We start from the raw sequence: 14,796 nt of genomic DNA, 5'->3' as shown, positions 1-14,796 counted from the left end.
CCTTTATAAAGTGCCAGCGCGTCACATGCGCTTGACAGGTGCACGTTAATATCTGTATTCAGGATACAGCTTGCTGGACACAGGACCTGCCACCTCCATTCAATGTGTAAGTCGGCCGTTCTCTGAATACTCGGAAACATTCCCTGCTGCAGAGTCTTATCTTTCCTGGGTGCAGCGACAAGTATATTTGGGAAACTATTTTTGTTACAGCAGGGCCAGCTGTCCCCAAGCAGTATATAGCGCTGAAATATGGGCCACCTGGCATGGAGATAATGCCAGGATTTATCGTTTCTGCACTCCTGGGTATAGGACATCCTGCACCCCTCTTCCTGGAACCAGTAATCCTGACGCCCCAAATCACCTTCCTTAATGAGATGACGTCAATGGTGCAAACCTGCAAGAGGAAGTGTATAAAGTGCAAGCCAGCTAGACCCATAGTGCTTACTACAGATAACAAACACACGGACACCCGTGAGAAAAATATATAATAACAGAAAACTTAGCTGATAGGTACACTGCTTCCCAGGGTTATCTCCCAGCTGATAACCGTATAACAGAACTGTGTAATTGATGGGCTATTTTGGGTATCTGCTAGTATACCTATAAAGGAGGACAAAACATAGTGCAAATATTGCTACAAAACTATTATAACATTTTCAGTGGTTGATATGCACTCACATATTCCAGAAAGGTTAAGCGTGTTATGGGTGCCTCCCCTTGATGGAAATGGGGTTTTTTTTTTTCCCTTTTGATTTTCCCTTCTCAAGTGATAGCCAATAGGGGATCCAGGTCAGCCAAAGATTCCAAGGGAACAGCAACCAAACGGAATACTCCAAAGGCAATTTATTCACTTACAAGGATTTTAAGAGGGTGTACAAAATGAAATAAAATAATAAAAACAATGTAAATAAAAGATGTTGGTCCTACGCGTTTCGTCCTTATACAAACAGGACTTCCTCAGGGACCTCTTTCAATAATCATCCAATAACAGATACATGACCTGGATCCCCTATTGGCTATCACTTGAGGAGGGAAAATCAAAAGGGAAAAAAAAACCCATTTCCATCGAGGGGAGGCACCCATAACACGCTTAACCTTTCTGGAATATGTGAGTGCATATCAACCACTGAAAATTTTATAATAGTTTTGTAGCAATATTTCCACCATAGTGCTTACTGTCTAAATGACGGGTTTGCAGAATGGACCGCGATTGGCTGGAAAGACAGCGGTGATAGTGGGCAATTCTACTGACTGGCAATGTTTGACTTAAACAGGATTTTACAAAGTCACGACGAAAAGTCAGAATTGTATTACAGACATCGAGGCGAGTCTTATCCCCCGCTAATTTTTGGAAATGGTTTTCCCAGCCTTTGGGGAATCTTTGAGATTTTCTATCATTGTTATGTACTGATACACATGTATTACATGTTCACCTATTAGCATAACATTACCAGATCTTTCGTTCTGTGTGCCACGTTCCAGGGAAATATTGTCTGTTTGACCGTTCTTTACCTTCCTGGCCGTCTGTGGGAGGTGAGTTGCCCAATGCTCTGCGTTTTAGAACTTATGCAGACTGTTGATTGGATGGTAGGGATTGATGTCATTATTATGTTCCTCTTACTCGGCTATATCCTTGATTCATTTGTATTCTAGGATTTTCTGCTTCTCTCCTCTGTGTCGTTAAAGGAACCCTATAGCATAACAAATACAAACCCTTTATTCACCTAGGGACCCGAATGCTCCTGGAAGAAAGCCGCTAAAGGTGGACTTAAAGGGACACTATAGTCACCAGAACAACTACAGCTTATTGAATTTGTTCTGGTGAGTAGAATCATTCCCTTCAGGCTTTTTTCTGTAAACACTGTCTTTTCAGAGAAAATAGGAAAGCATGATGATGTCAGCCAAAGAGGCAGATCAGGGGCAGAGCCGGCATTAGCAGACTGGAATAAAGGGTGACTGTGAGTGGAGGCGGGCGGCTGACAGAGTGGATGCAGGCAGAGCGTGCAGGTGGGTGGGCAGGGAGGTAGCTGTAATCTCTCTGCTCTGCTCCCTCGCATGCCCTCTAGTGATGCCGGGACTTGGAATAGGATGTCACTCCAGCTCCCGCATTACTAAACAGCGGTGTATATCTGTCGGTGCATGTCAAATCAGCGAATGTGTGTGTCTGTCACTGTGTGTGTCTGTCAGTGTATGTCAAATCAGTGAGTGTGTGTGTCACTGTGTGTTTGTCAGTGAGTGTGAGTATGTTTGTCAGTGTGTCAGTGCGCGTGTTTGTCTGTCGGTGTATGTCAAATCAGCAAGTGTGTGTGTCTGTCACTGTGCGTCTGTCTGTGAGTGTGTGTGTCTGTCAGTGTATGTCAAATCAGTGAATGTGTGTCTGTCAATGTGTGTTTGTCAGTGGGTGTGTGTCTGTCGGTGTATGTCAAATCAGTGAGTGTGTGTGTCACTGTGTGTTTGTTAGCGAGTGTGTGTGTTACATAGTTACATAGTTACATAGTTAGATAGCTGAAAAGAGACTTGCGTCCATCAAGTTCAGCCTTCCTCACACCTGTTTTTTGCTGTTGATCCAAAAGAGAAAAAAAAAAAACCCAGTTTGAAGCACAATTTTGCAACAAGCTAGGACAAAAAATTCCTTATTGACCCCAGAATGGCAGTCAGATTTATCCTTGAATCAAGCAGTTATTACCCTACATTGAAAGATTATATCCTTGAATATTCTGTCTTTGCAAGTATGCATCTAGTAGCTGTTTGAACATCTGTATGGACTCTGATAAAACCACTTCTTCAGGCAGAGAATTCCACATCCTGATTGTTCTTACAGTAAAAAAACCTTTCCTTTGCCTTAGACGAAATCTTCTTTCTTCCAGTCTAAACGCATGGCCTCGTGTCCTATGTAAAGTCCGGTTTGTGAATAGATTTCCACACAATGGTTTGTATTGGCCCCGAATATATTTGTATAATGTTATCATATCCCCTCTCAGGCGACGTTTTTCTAAACTAAATAGGTTTAAATTTGTTAACCTTTCTTCATAGCCGATATGTTCCAATCCTTTTATTAATTTTGTAGCCCGCCTCTGCACTTTTTCTAGTGCCATGATATCCTTCTTTAGAACAGGTGCCCAAAATTGCACAGCATATTCAATATGTGGTCTTACCAGTGATTTATAGAGAGGCAAAATGATATTCTCGTCCCGAGAATGAATGCCCTTTTTCATGCATGACAATACCTTACTGGCCTTGGCCACTGCTGATTGACATTGCACATTGTTGCATAGTTTGTTGTCTATAACAATTCCCAAGTCCTTTTCGTGTTGTTATCCCTAATTCGCTCCCATTAAGGGTATACGTTGCTTGTGTATTCTTTACGCCGAAGTGCATAACTTTGCATTTTTCAACATTAAATTTCATCTGCCATTTGAGTGCCCAGTCCTCCAGTCTATCTAAATCCTTCTGCAGCAAAGTAATATCTTGCTCACATTGTATTATTTTACAAAGTTTTGTGTCATCTGCAAACACTGAAACATGACTTTCAATGCTGTCTTCAAGATCATTTATAAAAATGTTAAATAGAAGGGGTCCCAGAACAGACCCCTGAGGGACACCACTTGCCACCTCTGTCCAGCTTGAAAATTTGTCTGTGTGTCTGTCGGTGTACGTCAAATCAGCAAGTGTGTGTGTCTGTCAGTGTGTGTCTGTCTGTGAGTGTGTGTGTCTGTCAGTGTATGTCAAATCAGTGAGTGTGTGTGTCACTGTGTGTTTGTCAGTGAGTGTGTGTTTGTCTGTCAGAGTGTGCCACTCAGTGCGTGTGTGTGTCTGTGGGTGTATGTCAAATCAGTGAATGTGTGTGTCACTGTGTGTTTGTCAGTGAGTGTGTGTCTGTCAAATCAGTGAGTGTGTGTGTCACTCTGTGTTTGTCAGTGAGTGTGTGTGTTTGTCTGTCAGAGTGTGTCAGTCAGTGCGTGTGTGTGTCTGTCAGTGTATGTCAAATCAGCGAGTGTGTGTGTCTGTCACTGTGTGTCTGTCTGTAAGTGTGTGTGTGTCTGTCAGTGTATGTCAAATCAGCGAGTGTTTGTCTGTCACTGTGTGTTTGTCAGTGAGTGTCTGTTTAGGTGAACGGCCCACCCAATCACATGGGAACGGTAGTTTTTGCTCACCTTTTTTTCCCCATTCTGTGCTGGTTTTGCCGCAGCTGATCCCGCCCTGGAAAGTATTGTGAAACTATTGTGCATGTGTGGCAAAACGCCAAGCTGCGCCAATTAGCATCTCCTCATAGACATGGAGCTCTGTGATTGCTGACAGTGAGCTCTGTGATTGCTGACAGTGAGCTGTATTGCTGTGGAGCTCTGTGATTGCTGACAGTGAGCTCTGTGATTGCTGACAGTGAGCTCTGTGATTGCTGACAGTGAGTCTGTGATTGCTGTGGAGCTCTGTGATTGCTGACAGTGAGCTTTGATTGCTGTGGAGCTCTGTGATTGCTGACAGGGAGCTCTGTGATTGCTGACAGTGAGCCTGTGATTGCTGTGGAGCTCTGTGATTGCTGACAGTGAGCTTTGATTGCTGTGGAGCTCTGTGATTGCTGACAGGGAGCTCTGTGATTGCTGACAGTGAGCCTGTGATTGCTGTGGAGCTCTGTGATTGCTGACAGTGCGCTTTGATTGCTGTGGAGCTCTGTGATTGCTGACAGGGAGCTCTGTGATTGCTGACAGTGAGCCTGTGATTGCTGTGGAGCTCTGTGATTGCTGACAGTGAGCTGTATTGCTGTGGAGCTCTGTGATTGCCGTGGAGCTCTGTGATTGCTGACAGGGAGCTCTGTGTTAGTGGGGATGATGTCACTGGCTGCAGTACCGGGGATGTCCAGCTGGTGGCAGCAGAGCGCGGTCCCTCCTCCCAGCCTGTGTCAGTCCGGGGCGGCCGAGCTGCTGCAGCTGATCCCAGGGAGGGACCCGGCCTGGACTGGGAGCGTTACCAAGGCAACCAGGCCGCAGGACCAGCATCCTCTCTGCTCCCAGGGGAACCAGAACTGGACCAGGTACCGACTGTGTGTAATACAGGGAGCCCAGTGTGTGTAATACAGGGAGCCCAGTGTGTAATACAGGGAGCCCAGTGTGTAATACAGGGAGCCCAGCCCAGTGTGTAATACGGGGAGCCCAGTGTGTAATACAGGGAGCCCAGTGTGTGTAATACAGGGAGCCCAGCCCAGTGTGTAATACAGGGAGCCCAGCCCAGTGTGTAATACAGGGAGCCCAGTGTGTAATACAGGGAGCCCAGTGTGTAATACAGGGAGCCCAGTGTGTAATACAGGGAGCCCAGTGTGTAATACAGGGAGCCCAGCCCAGTGTGTAATACAGGGAGCCCAGTGTGTAATACAGGGAGCCCAGCCCAGTGTGTAATACAGGGAGCCCAGCCCAGTGTGTAATACAGGGAGCCCAGTGTGTAATACAGGGAGCCCAGCCCAGTGTGTAATACAGGGAGCCCAGTGTGTAATACAGGGAGCCCAGTGTGTAATACAGGGAGCCCAGTGTGTGTAATACAGGGAGCCCAGCCCAGTGTGTAATACAGGGAGCCCAGTGTGTAATACAGGGAGCCCAGTGTGTAATACAGGGAGCCCAGTGTGTAATACAGGGAGCCCAGTGTGTGTAATACAGGGAGCCCAGCCCAGTGTGTAATACAGGGAGCCCAGCCCAGTGTGTAATACAGGGAGCCCAGTGTGTAATACAGGGAGCCCAGTGTGTAATACAGGGAGCCCAGTGTGTAATACAGGGAGCCCAGTGTGTAATACAGGGAGCCCAGTGTGTAATACAGGGAGCCCAGCCCAGTGTGTAATACAGGGAGCCCAGTGTGTAATACAGGGAGCCCAGCCCAGTGTGTAATACAGGGAGCCCAGCCCAGTGTGTAATACAGGGAGCCCAGTGTGTAATACAGGGAGCCCAGCCCAGTGTGTAATACAGGGAGCCCAGTGTGTAATACAGGGAGCCCAGTGTGTAATACAGGGAGCCCAGTGTGTGTAATACAGGGAGCCCAGCCCAGTGTGTAATACAGGGAGCCCAGTGTGTAATACAGGGAGCCCAGTGTGTAATACAGGGAGCCCAGTGTGTAATACAGGGAGCCCAGTGTGTGTAATACAGGGAGCCCAGCCCAGTGTGTAATACAGGGAGCCCAGCCCAGTGTGTAATACAGGGAGCCCAGTGTGTAATACAGGGAGCCCAGTGTGTAATACAGGGAGCCCAGTGTGTGTAATACAGGGAGCCCAGCCCAGTGTGTAATACAGGGAGCCCAGTGTGTAATACAGGGAGCCCAGTGTGTAATACAGGGAGCCCAGTGTGTGTAATACAGGGAGCCCAGCCCAGTGTGTAATACAGGGAGCCCAGTGTGTAATACAGGGAGCCCAGCCCAGTGTGTAATACAGGGAGCCCAGTGTGTAATACAGGGAGCCCAGTGTGTGTAATACAGGGAGCCCAGCCCAGTGTGTAATACAGGGAGCCCAGCCCAGTGTGTGTAATACAGGGAGCCCAGCCCAGTGTGTAATACAGGGAGCCCAGTGTGTAATACAGGGAGCCCAGTGTGTAATACAGGGAGCCCAGTGTGTAATACAGGGAGCCCAGCCCAGTGTGTAATACAGGGAGCCCAGTGTGTAATACAGGGAGCCCAGTGTGTAATACAGGGAGCCCAGTGTGTGTAATACAGGGAGCCCAGTGTGTAATACAGGGAGCCCAGTGTGTAATACAGGGAGCCCAGCCCAGTGTGTAATACAGGGAGCCCAGCCCAGTGTGTAATACAGGGAGCCCAGCCCAGTGTGTAATACAGGGAGCCCAGTGTGTAATACAGGGAGCCCAGTGTGTAATACAGGGAGCCCAGTGTGTGTAATACAGGGAGCCCAGTGTGTAATACAGGGAGCCCAGCCCAGTGTGTAATACAGGGAGCCCAGTGTGTAATACAGGGAGCCCAGTGTGTAATACAGGGAGCCCAGTGTGTAATACAGGGAGCCCAGCCCAGTGTGTAATACAGGGAGCCCAGCCCAGTGTGTAATACAGGGAGCCCAGTGTGTAATACAGGGAGCCCAGCCCAGTGTGTAATACAGGGAGCCCAGTGTGTAATACAGGGAGCCCAGTGTGTAATACAGGGAGCCCAGCCCAGTGTGTAATACAGGGAGCCCAGTGTGTAATACAGGGAGCCCAGCCCAGTGTGTAATACAGGGAGCCCAGCCCAGTGTGTAATACAGGGAGCCCAGTGTGTAATACAGGGAGCCCAGCCCAGTGTGTAATACAGGGAGCCCAGTGTGTGTAATACAGGGAGCCCAGTGTGTGTAATACAGGGAGCCCAGTGTGTGTAATACAGGGAGCCCAGTGTGTAATACAGGGAGCCCAGTGTGTAATACAGGGAGCCCAGTGTGTAATACAGGGAGCCCAGTGTGTAATACAGGGAGCCCAGTGTGTAATACAGGGAGCCCAGTGTGTGTAATACAGGGAGCCCAGCCCAGTGTGTAATACAGGGAGCCCAGCCCAGTGTGTAATACAGGGAGCCCAGCCCAGTGTGTAATACAGGGAGCCCAGCCCAGTGTGTAATACAGGGAGCCCAGCCCAGTGTGTAATACAGGGAGCCCAGTGTGTAATACAGGGAGCCCAGCCCAGTGTGTAATACAGGGAGCCCAGCCCAGTGTGTAATACAGGGAGCCCAGCCCAGTGTGTAATACAGGGAGCAGCCCAGTGTGTAATACAGGGAGCAGCCCAGTGTGTGTAATACAGGGAGCCCAGTGTGTGTAATACAGGGAGCCCAGTGTGTGTAATACAGGGAGCCCAGTGTGTAATACAGGGAGCCCAGTGTGTAATACAGGGAGCCCAGCCCAGTGTGTAATACAGGGAGCCCAGTGTGTAATACAGGGAGCCCAGTGTGTAATACAGGGAGCCCAGCCCAGTGTGTAATACAGGGAGCCCAGCCCAGTGTGTAATACAGGGAGCCCAGCCCAGTGTGTAATACAGGGAGCCCAGTGTGTAATACAGGGAGCCCAGCCCAGTGTGTAATACAGGGAGCCCAGCCCAGTGTGTAATACAGGGAGCCCAGCCCAGTGTGTAATACAGGGAGCCCAGCCCAGTGTGTAATACAGGGAGCCCAGCCCAGTGTGTAATACAGGGAGCCCAGCCCAGTGTGTAATACAGGGAGCCCAGTGTGTGTAATACAGGGAGCCCAGTGTGTGTAATACAGGGAGCCCAGTGTGTAATACAGGGAGCCCAGCCCAGTGTGTAATACAGGGAGCCCTGTGTGTAATACAGGGAGCCCAGCCCAGTGTGTAATACAGGGAGCCCTGTGTGTAATACAGGGAGCCCAGCCCAGTGTGTAATACAGGGAGCAGCCCAGTGTGTGTAATACAGGGAGCCCAGTGTGTAATACAGGGAGCCCAGCCCAGTGTGTAATACAGGGAGCCCAGTGTGTAATACAGGGAGCCCAGCCCAGTGTGTGTAATAGAGGGAGCCCAGTGTGTGTGTGTGTGTGTGTGTGTGTGTGTGTAATAGAGGGAGCCCAGTGTGTGTGTGTGTGTGTGTGTGTGTGTGTGTGTGTGTGTGTGTGTGTGTAATACAGGGAGCCCAGTGTGTGTAATACAGGGAGCCCAGTTTGTGTGTGTGTGTGTGTGTGTAATACAGGGAGCCCAGTGTGTGTGTGTGTGTGTGTGATACAGGGAGCCCAGTGTGTAATACAGGGAGCCCAGAGTGTGTGTGTAATACAGGGAGCCCAGCCCAGTGTGTGTAATACAGGGAGCCCAGCCTCAATGTGTTTAATACAGGGAGCCCAGCGTCAGTGTGTGTAATACAGGGAGCCCAGCGTCAGTGTGTGTAATACAGGGAGCCCAGTGTCAATGTGTGTAATAGAGGGAGCCCAGTGTGTGTGTGTGTGTGTGTAATACAGGGAGCCCAGTGTGTGTGTGTGTGTGTGTGTGTGTGTGTGTGTGTAATACAGGGAGCCCAGTGTGTGTGTGTGTGTAATACAGGGAGCCCAGTGTGTGTGTGTGTGTGTGTGTGATACAGGGAGCCCAGTGTGTGTGTGTGTGTGATACAGGGAGCCCAGTGTGTGTGTGTGTGTGATACAGGGAGCCCAGAGTGTGCGTGTAATACGGGGAGTATTGTGTAATACAGGGAGCCCAGAGTGTGTGTGTAATATGGTGAGTGATTGTGAGTGATTGTATGCCGATTGCCAGGAGTGTAAGCTGTTCGTATGGCTTTTCCTGTTCGGCTGCTCCCAGTGTTTGTGTGTCTCTTGTTCGGGAGTTGGTGAATTTGTGCAGTTTGCAGTTCGGGAGATTGGTGATTGCAGTAGCTGCTGGTCTATCTGGAAGGGGATTATCGCCTAAACGGTTTTTAACCCCTTGTGAGAGAAACAGTCCGTTACAGTTACTAAGTGACTTGACAAAGGCTCAGGACAGCCGAAACGCTGTCTACATTTTTGTATTCCACAATAAAGTCTGCCTGCTGAAGAAACTACTGGGAGTGCCCAACTTTACTCTTTTGTTCCCTCCCTGTTTTATATCACCCTAGTGGAGTACTCACTGAAACAGTGTGTGTGCAAGGTCCTCTGCAAATTCTATAAGACTACCTGGGACCAGGACTGACGGAGGGGGAACATCAGATATCGAATGATACCTGGGGCTCCCTGGTACAAGCATGGATGTAGCCCAGCTGCTACCTTAAAGTTATAACCATGTATGCCATCAGTGGGCAATACAGCCACCATAGACAGTAATGCTGTCTACATAAGGGGTTAAATGTAGAAATCCAAAGCTCTTTATCCTCTCACTGGTGACTCCATCTTAGCTCCCTGTCAATCATTGTTATAAGCTCCACCCTTTACACCTGGCAGTCAGTATAGAGAGAGCCACCTCCATCTTAGCTCCCTGTCAATCATTGTTATAAGCTCCGCCCTTTACACCTGGCAGTCAGTATAGAGAGAGCCACCTCCATCTTAGCTCCCTGTCAGTCATTGTTATAAGCTCCGCCCTTTACACCTGGCAGTCAGTATAGAGAGAGCCACCTCCATCTTAGCTCCCTGTCAATCATTGTTATAAGCTCCGCCCTTTACACCTGGCAGTCAGTATAGAGAGAGCCACCTCCATCTTAGCTCCCTGTCAATCATTGTTATAAGCTCCGCCCTTTACACCTGGCAGTCAGTATAGAGAGAGCCACCTCCATCTTAGCTCCCTGTCAATCATTGTTATAAGCTCCGCCCTTTACACCTGGCAGTCAGTATAGAGAGAGCCGCCTCCATCTTAGCTCCCTGTCAATCATTGTTATAAGCTCCGCCCTTTACACCTGGCAGTCAGTATAGAGAGAGCCGCCTCCATCTTAGCTCCCTGTCAATCATTGTTATAAGCTCCGCCCTTTACACCTGGCAGTCAGTATAGAGAGAGCCGCCTCCATCTTAGCTCCCTGTCAATCATTGTTATAAGCTCCGCCCTTTACACCTGGCAGTCAGTATAGAGCCACCTCCATCTTAGCTCCCTGTCAGTCATTGTTATAAGCTCCGCCCTTTACACCTGGCAGTCAGTATAGAGAGAGCCGCCTCCATCTTAGCTCCCTGTCAATCATTGTTATAAGCTCCGCCCTTTACACCTGGCAGTCAGTATAGAGAGAGCCGCCTCCATCTTAGCTCCCTGTCAATCATTGTTATAAGCTCCGCCCTTTACACCTGGCAGTCAGTATAGAGCCACCTCCATCTTAGCTCCCTGTCAGTCATTGTTATAAGCTCCGCCCTTTACACCTGGCAGTCAGTATAGAGAGAGCCGCCTCCATCTTAGCTCCCTGTCAGTCATTGTTATAAGCTCCGCCCTTTACACCTGGCAGTCAGTATAGAGAGAGCCACCTCCATCTTAGCTCCCTGTCAGTCATTGTTATAAGCTCCGCCCTTTACACCTGGCAGTCAGTATAGAGAGAACCGCCTACATCTTAGCTCCCTGTCAATCATTGTTATAAGCCCCGCCCTTTACACCTGGCAGTCAGTATAGAGAGAGCCGCCTCCATCTTAGCTCCCTGTCAATCATTGTTATAAGCTCTGCCATTTACACCTGGCAGTCAGTATAGAGAGAGCCACCTCCATCTTAGCTCCCTGTCAGTCATTGTTATAAGCTCCGCCCTTTACACCTGGCAGTCAGTATAGAGAGAGCCACCTCCATCTTAGCTCCCTGTCAATCATTGTTATAAGCTCTGCCCTTTACACCTGGCAGTCAGTATATAGAGAGCCACCTCCATCTTAGCTCCCTGTCAATCATTGTTATAAGCTCCGCCCTTTACACCTGGCAGTCAGTATAGAGAGAGCCGCCTCCATCTTAGCTCCCTGTCAGTCATTGTTATAAGCTCCGCCCTTTACACCTGGCAGTCAGTATAGAGAGAGCCGCCTCTATCTTAGCTCCCTGTCAATCATTGTTATAAGCTCCACCCTTTACACCTGGCAGTCAGTATAGAGAGAGCCACCTCCATCTTAGCTCCCTGTCAGTCATTGTTATAAGCTCCGCCCTTTACACCTGGCAGTCAGTATAGAGAGAGCCACCCCCATCTTAGCTCCCTGTCAATCATTGTTATAAGCTCCGCCCATTACACCTGGCAGTCAGTATAGAGAGAGCCGCCTCCATCTTAGCTCCCTGTCAATCATTGTTATAAGCTCCGCCCTTTACACCTGGCAGTCAGTATAGAGAGAGCCGCCTCCATCTTAGCTCCCTGTCAGTCATTGTTATAAGCTCCGCCCTTTACACCTGGCAGTCAGTATAGAGAGAGCCGCATCTATCTTAGCTCCCTGTCAATCATTGTTATAAGCTCCGCCCTTTGCACCTGGCAGTCAGTATAGAGAGAGTCACCTCCATCTTAGCTCCCTGTCAATCATTGTTATAAGCTCCGCCCTTTACACCTGGCAGTCAGTATAGAGAGAGCCACCTCCATCTTAGCTCCCTGTCAGTCATTGTTATAAGCTCCGCCCTTTGCACCTGGCAGTCAGTATAGAGAGAGTCACCTCCATCTTAGCTCCCTTTCAATCATTGTTATAAGCTCCGCCCTTTACACCTGGCAGTCAGTATAGAGAGAGCCACCTCCATCTTAGCTCCCTGTCAATCATTGTTATAAGCTCCGCCCTTTACACCTGGCAGTCAGTTTAGAGAGAGCCACCTCCATCTTAGCTCCCTGTCAATCATTGTTATAAGCTCCGCCCTTTACTCCTGGCAGTCAGTATAGAGAGAGCCGCCTCCATCTTAGCTCCCTGTCAATCATTGTTATAAGCTCCGCCCTTTACACCTGGCAGTCAGTATAGAGAGAGCCACCTCCATCTTAGCTCCCTGTCAATCATTGTTATAAGCTCTGCCCTTTACACCTGGCAGTCAGTATAGAGAGAGCCGCCTCCATCTTAGCTCCCTGTCAATCATTGTTATAAGCTCCGCCCTTTACACCTGGCAGTCAGTATAGAGAGAGCCGCCTCCATCTTAGCTCCCTGTCAGTCCTTGTTATAAGCTCAGGGCTGTACTGAGTGATTGGGGGTGGTGTGGCCAGGGACAGGGCTGTACTGAGTGATTGGGGGTGGTGTGGCCAGGGACGGGGTTGTACTGAGTGATTGGGGGTGGTGTGGCTAGGGACGGGGCTGTACTGAGTGATTTGGGGTGGTGTGGCCAGGGACGTGGCTGTACTGAGTGATTTGTGGTGGTGTTGCCAGGGACGGGGCTGTACTGAGTGATTGGGGGTTGTGCGGCCAGGGACGGGGCTGTACTGAGTGATTGGGGGTGGTGTGGCCAGGGACGGGGCTGTACTTAGTGATTGGGGGTGGTGTGGCCAGGGACGGGGCTGTACTGAGTGATTGGGGGTGGTGTGGCCAGGGACGGGGCTGTACTGAGTGATTGGGGGTGGTGTGGCCAGGGACGGGGCTGTACTGAGTGATTGGGGGTGGTGTGGCCAGGGACGGGGCTGTACTGAGTGATTGGGGGTGGTGTGGCCAGGGACGGGGCTGTACTGAGTGATTGGGGGTGGTGTGGCCAGGGACGGGGCTGTACTGAGTGATTGGGGGTGGTGTGGCCCGGTACGGGGCTGTACTGAGTGATTGGGGACTGTCCTTCCTAAATAGGGACACCTGGGATGTATGACTAATTTGTGTTTGTGAGATCTGACAATTAGTATAACGAAACCATATAGGGTCATAAACAGTGAATTCCTGACCCTATTGTGTTAAAAACAATGCAAGCCCCCCTTACCCCTTTTTACATAGCCAGGCGTCCGTAGATTGCCCCTTTAACATAGCCTGGCGTTCTGGTCCATATGTTACCATATTATAATTAGTTCCTACATAATTGTTACCATTTATCCCTGTAGATTGTCACTGTAATTTTCTGTGCGTGCAGTTTTTATTGTCATTTAATGTTTTGGACCAATATTTCACGTACAGTTAATATTTTGGGTGATTTAACATAACATGGGGTTGTGGGGCGGATCCAGCGACTGAGTGGGCTCATGCTGCAATTGCTCCGGAGAAATTGCCTTTTCCCAGCTTTTTTGTAATCTTTACTTCAGGACCTGAGGGGGCTGCTTGCTGTCTTGTATCTTCTATACCAGGGGTCCTCAAACTTTTTAAACAGGGGGACAGTTCATGGTCCCTTAGACACTGCTGGGGGCCGGACTATAGTTTTACTTTTTTTTTTTTAACAAATTCCTATATATAGTGAAACAGACACATAGACATATATACAGACACAAACACGCATAAGGACATACATACATACATACATACAGAAATACATACTGACATACACACTGACATACATACACAGATATATACTGACATAAATACATACACACACACACACACACAGACATACAAACACACACCTATTTTTTCTTACTTTTTTTGCAGGTGGATGGCTGTGGCTGATGGGAGTCGGCCACTTCCTCCCAGCACTGCTTTGCGGCTGCAAAATTTTAAAGGTACCCGGTTGCGCTATTACACGGCCGCAGCGCTGACCGGGCCCCTGAAGATACCGGGCCCATCGGGTGGCCCTGAGTGCTGGGGCTGGGTTCAGGACCCCTGGCGGGCCGTAGTTTGAGGACCCCTGTTCTATCAGATCACGGGGTGCAAAAACAGGGCCTCGAGAGGCAACCTACATAAGAAATCCCCGGATATCATGGAGTTGTTCCCTCACTCCTGGGCTGCGTGCTTCCAACATGGATCAGAACACAGCAATGAGGAGGATATACCTACCTATGCTCAGGCTTATCTTCAGTGGCTGCTCAACCTCCGTATTGTGATTCTGGTACCAGTCCACACACAACACAGCCCAGGCCAGCAACTGCTAGTGGGTCTGAACTGCTACACATGTAGTAGCTGAGACCCACTAGACTCCTTGAATGACTTGCTGGTTGCTGGACCAGGCTCACTAGAGACAGATGCTGACATTAAAGTACTTCACTGCAAAATAAAAGCGATCTTCGCAGCAGACATATCAGTGGCGAGAGAGGAGAGAACCACCCTGTCGGGTCTCATACAGCACTTGAAGAGGATGAAGGAGATATTGGGGATAGACAGCAGGATATGGCCACTGCAGTTACCCAACTACAAACCCAGCAAAATTTACATGAGGCGAAACTGGCGCTTATAGAAGACCTGCTCCAGCAACGGAATGTCCAGATACAAGACCTACCAGAAAGTATTTCCATGCTGGAGATTCCCCTATTTTCTTAGGAGGCTCTGGACTTTCTTGTTGACACCCACTAAAGCGAAGCATGTAGCAGTTGAGATCCACTTTAGGATGCCTCAGTTGCCCAAGGCCCCAGAGGATGTACCTCTGGA

At 49.1% G+C, this 14,796-nt stretch overlaps 1 protein-coding gene across 2 annotated transcripts in view; it reads left to right on the top strand.

The window, feature by feature from the left end:
* Positions 1-1,484: 1,484 nt before the first annotated feature.
* The window catches only part of ABCA5 (ATP binding cassette subfamily A member 5), a 115,892-nt gene continuing 102,580 nt past the window's right edge, over positions 1,485-14,796 (top strand). The window contains exon 1 of one of the 2 annotated variants that reach the window (XM_063456358.1): positions 1,485-1,533. The gene's annotated coding sequence lies outside the window, so the exon portion shown is untranslated. Of the gene's footprint in view, positions 1,534-4,898; positions 5,030-14,796 lie in introns of those variants that run through there. The other variant, XM_063456357.1, reaches the window with a different exon arrangement.

This window comes from Pelobates fuscus, chromosome 5 (genome assembly GCF_036172605.1).
Source record: "Pelobates fuscus isolate aPelFus1 chromosome 5, aPelFus1.pri, whole genome shotgun sequence".
Lineage (NCBI taxonomy): Eukaryota > Metazoa > Chordata > Amphibia > Anura > Pelobatidae > Pelobates > Pelobates fuscus.
The sequence above is the reverse complement of the archived record's forward strand: the minus strand, read 5'-3'. Positions and strand labels throughout refer to the sequence as shown.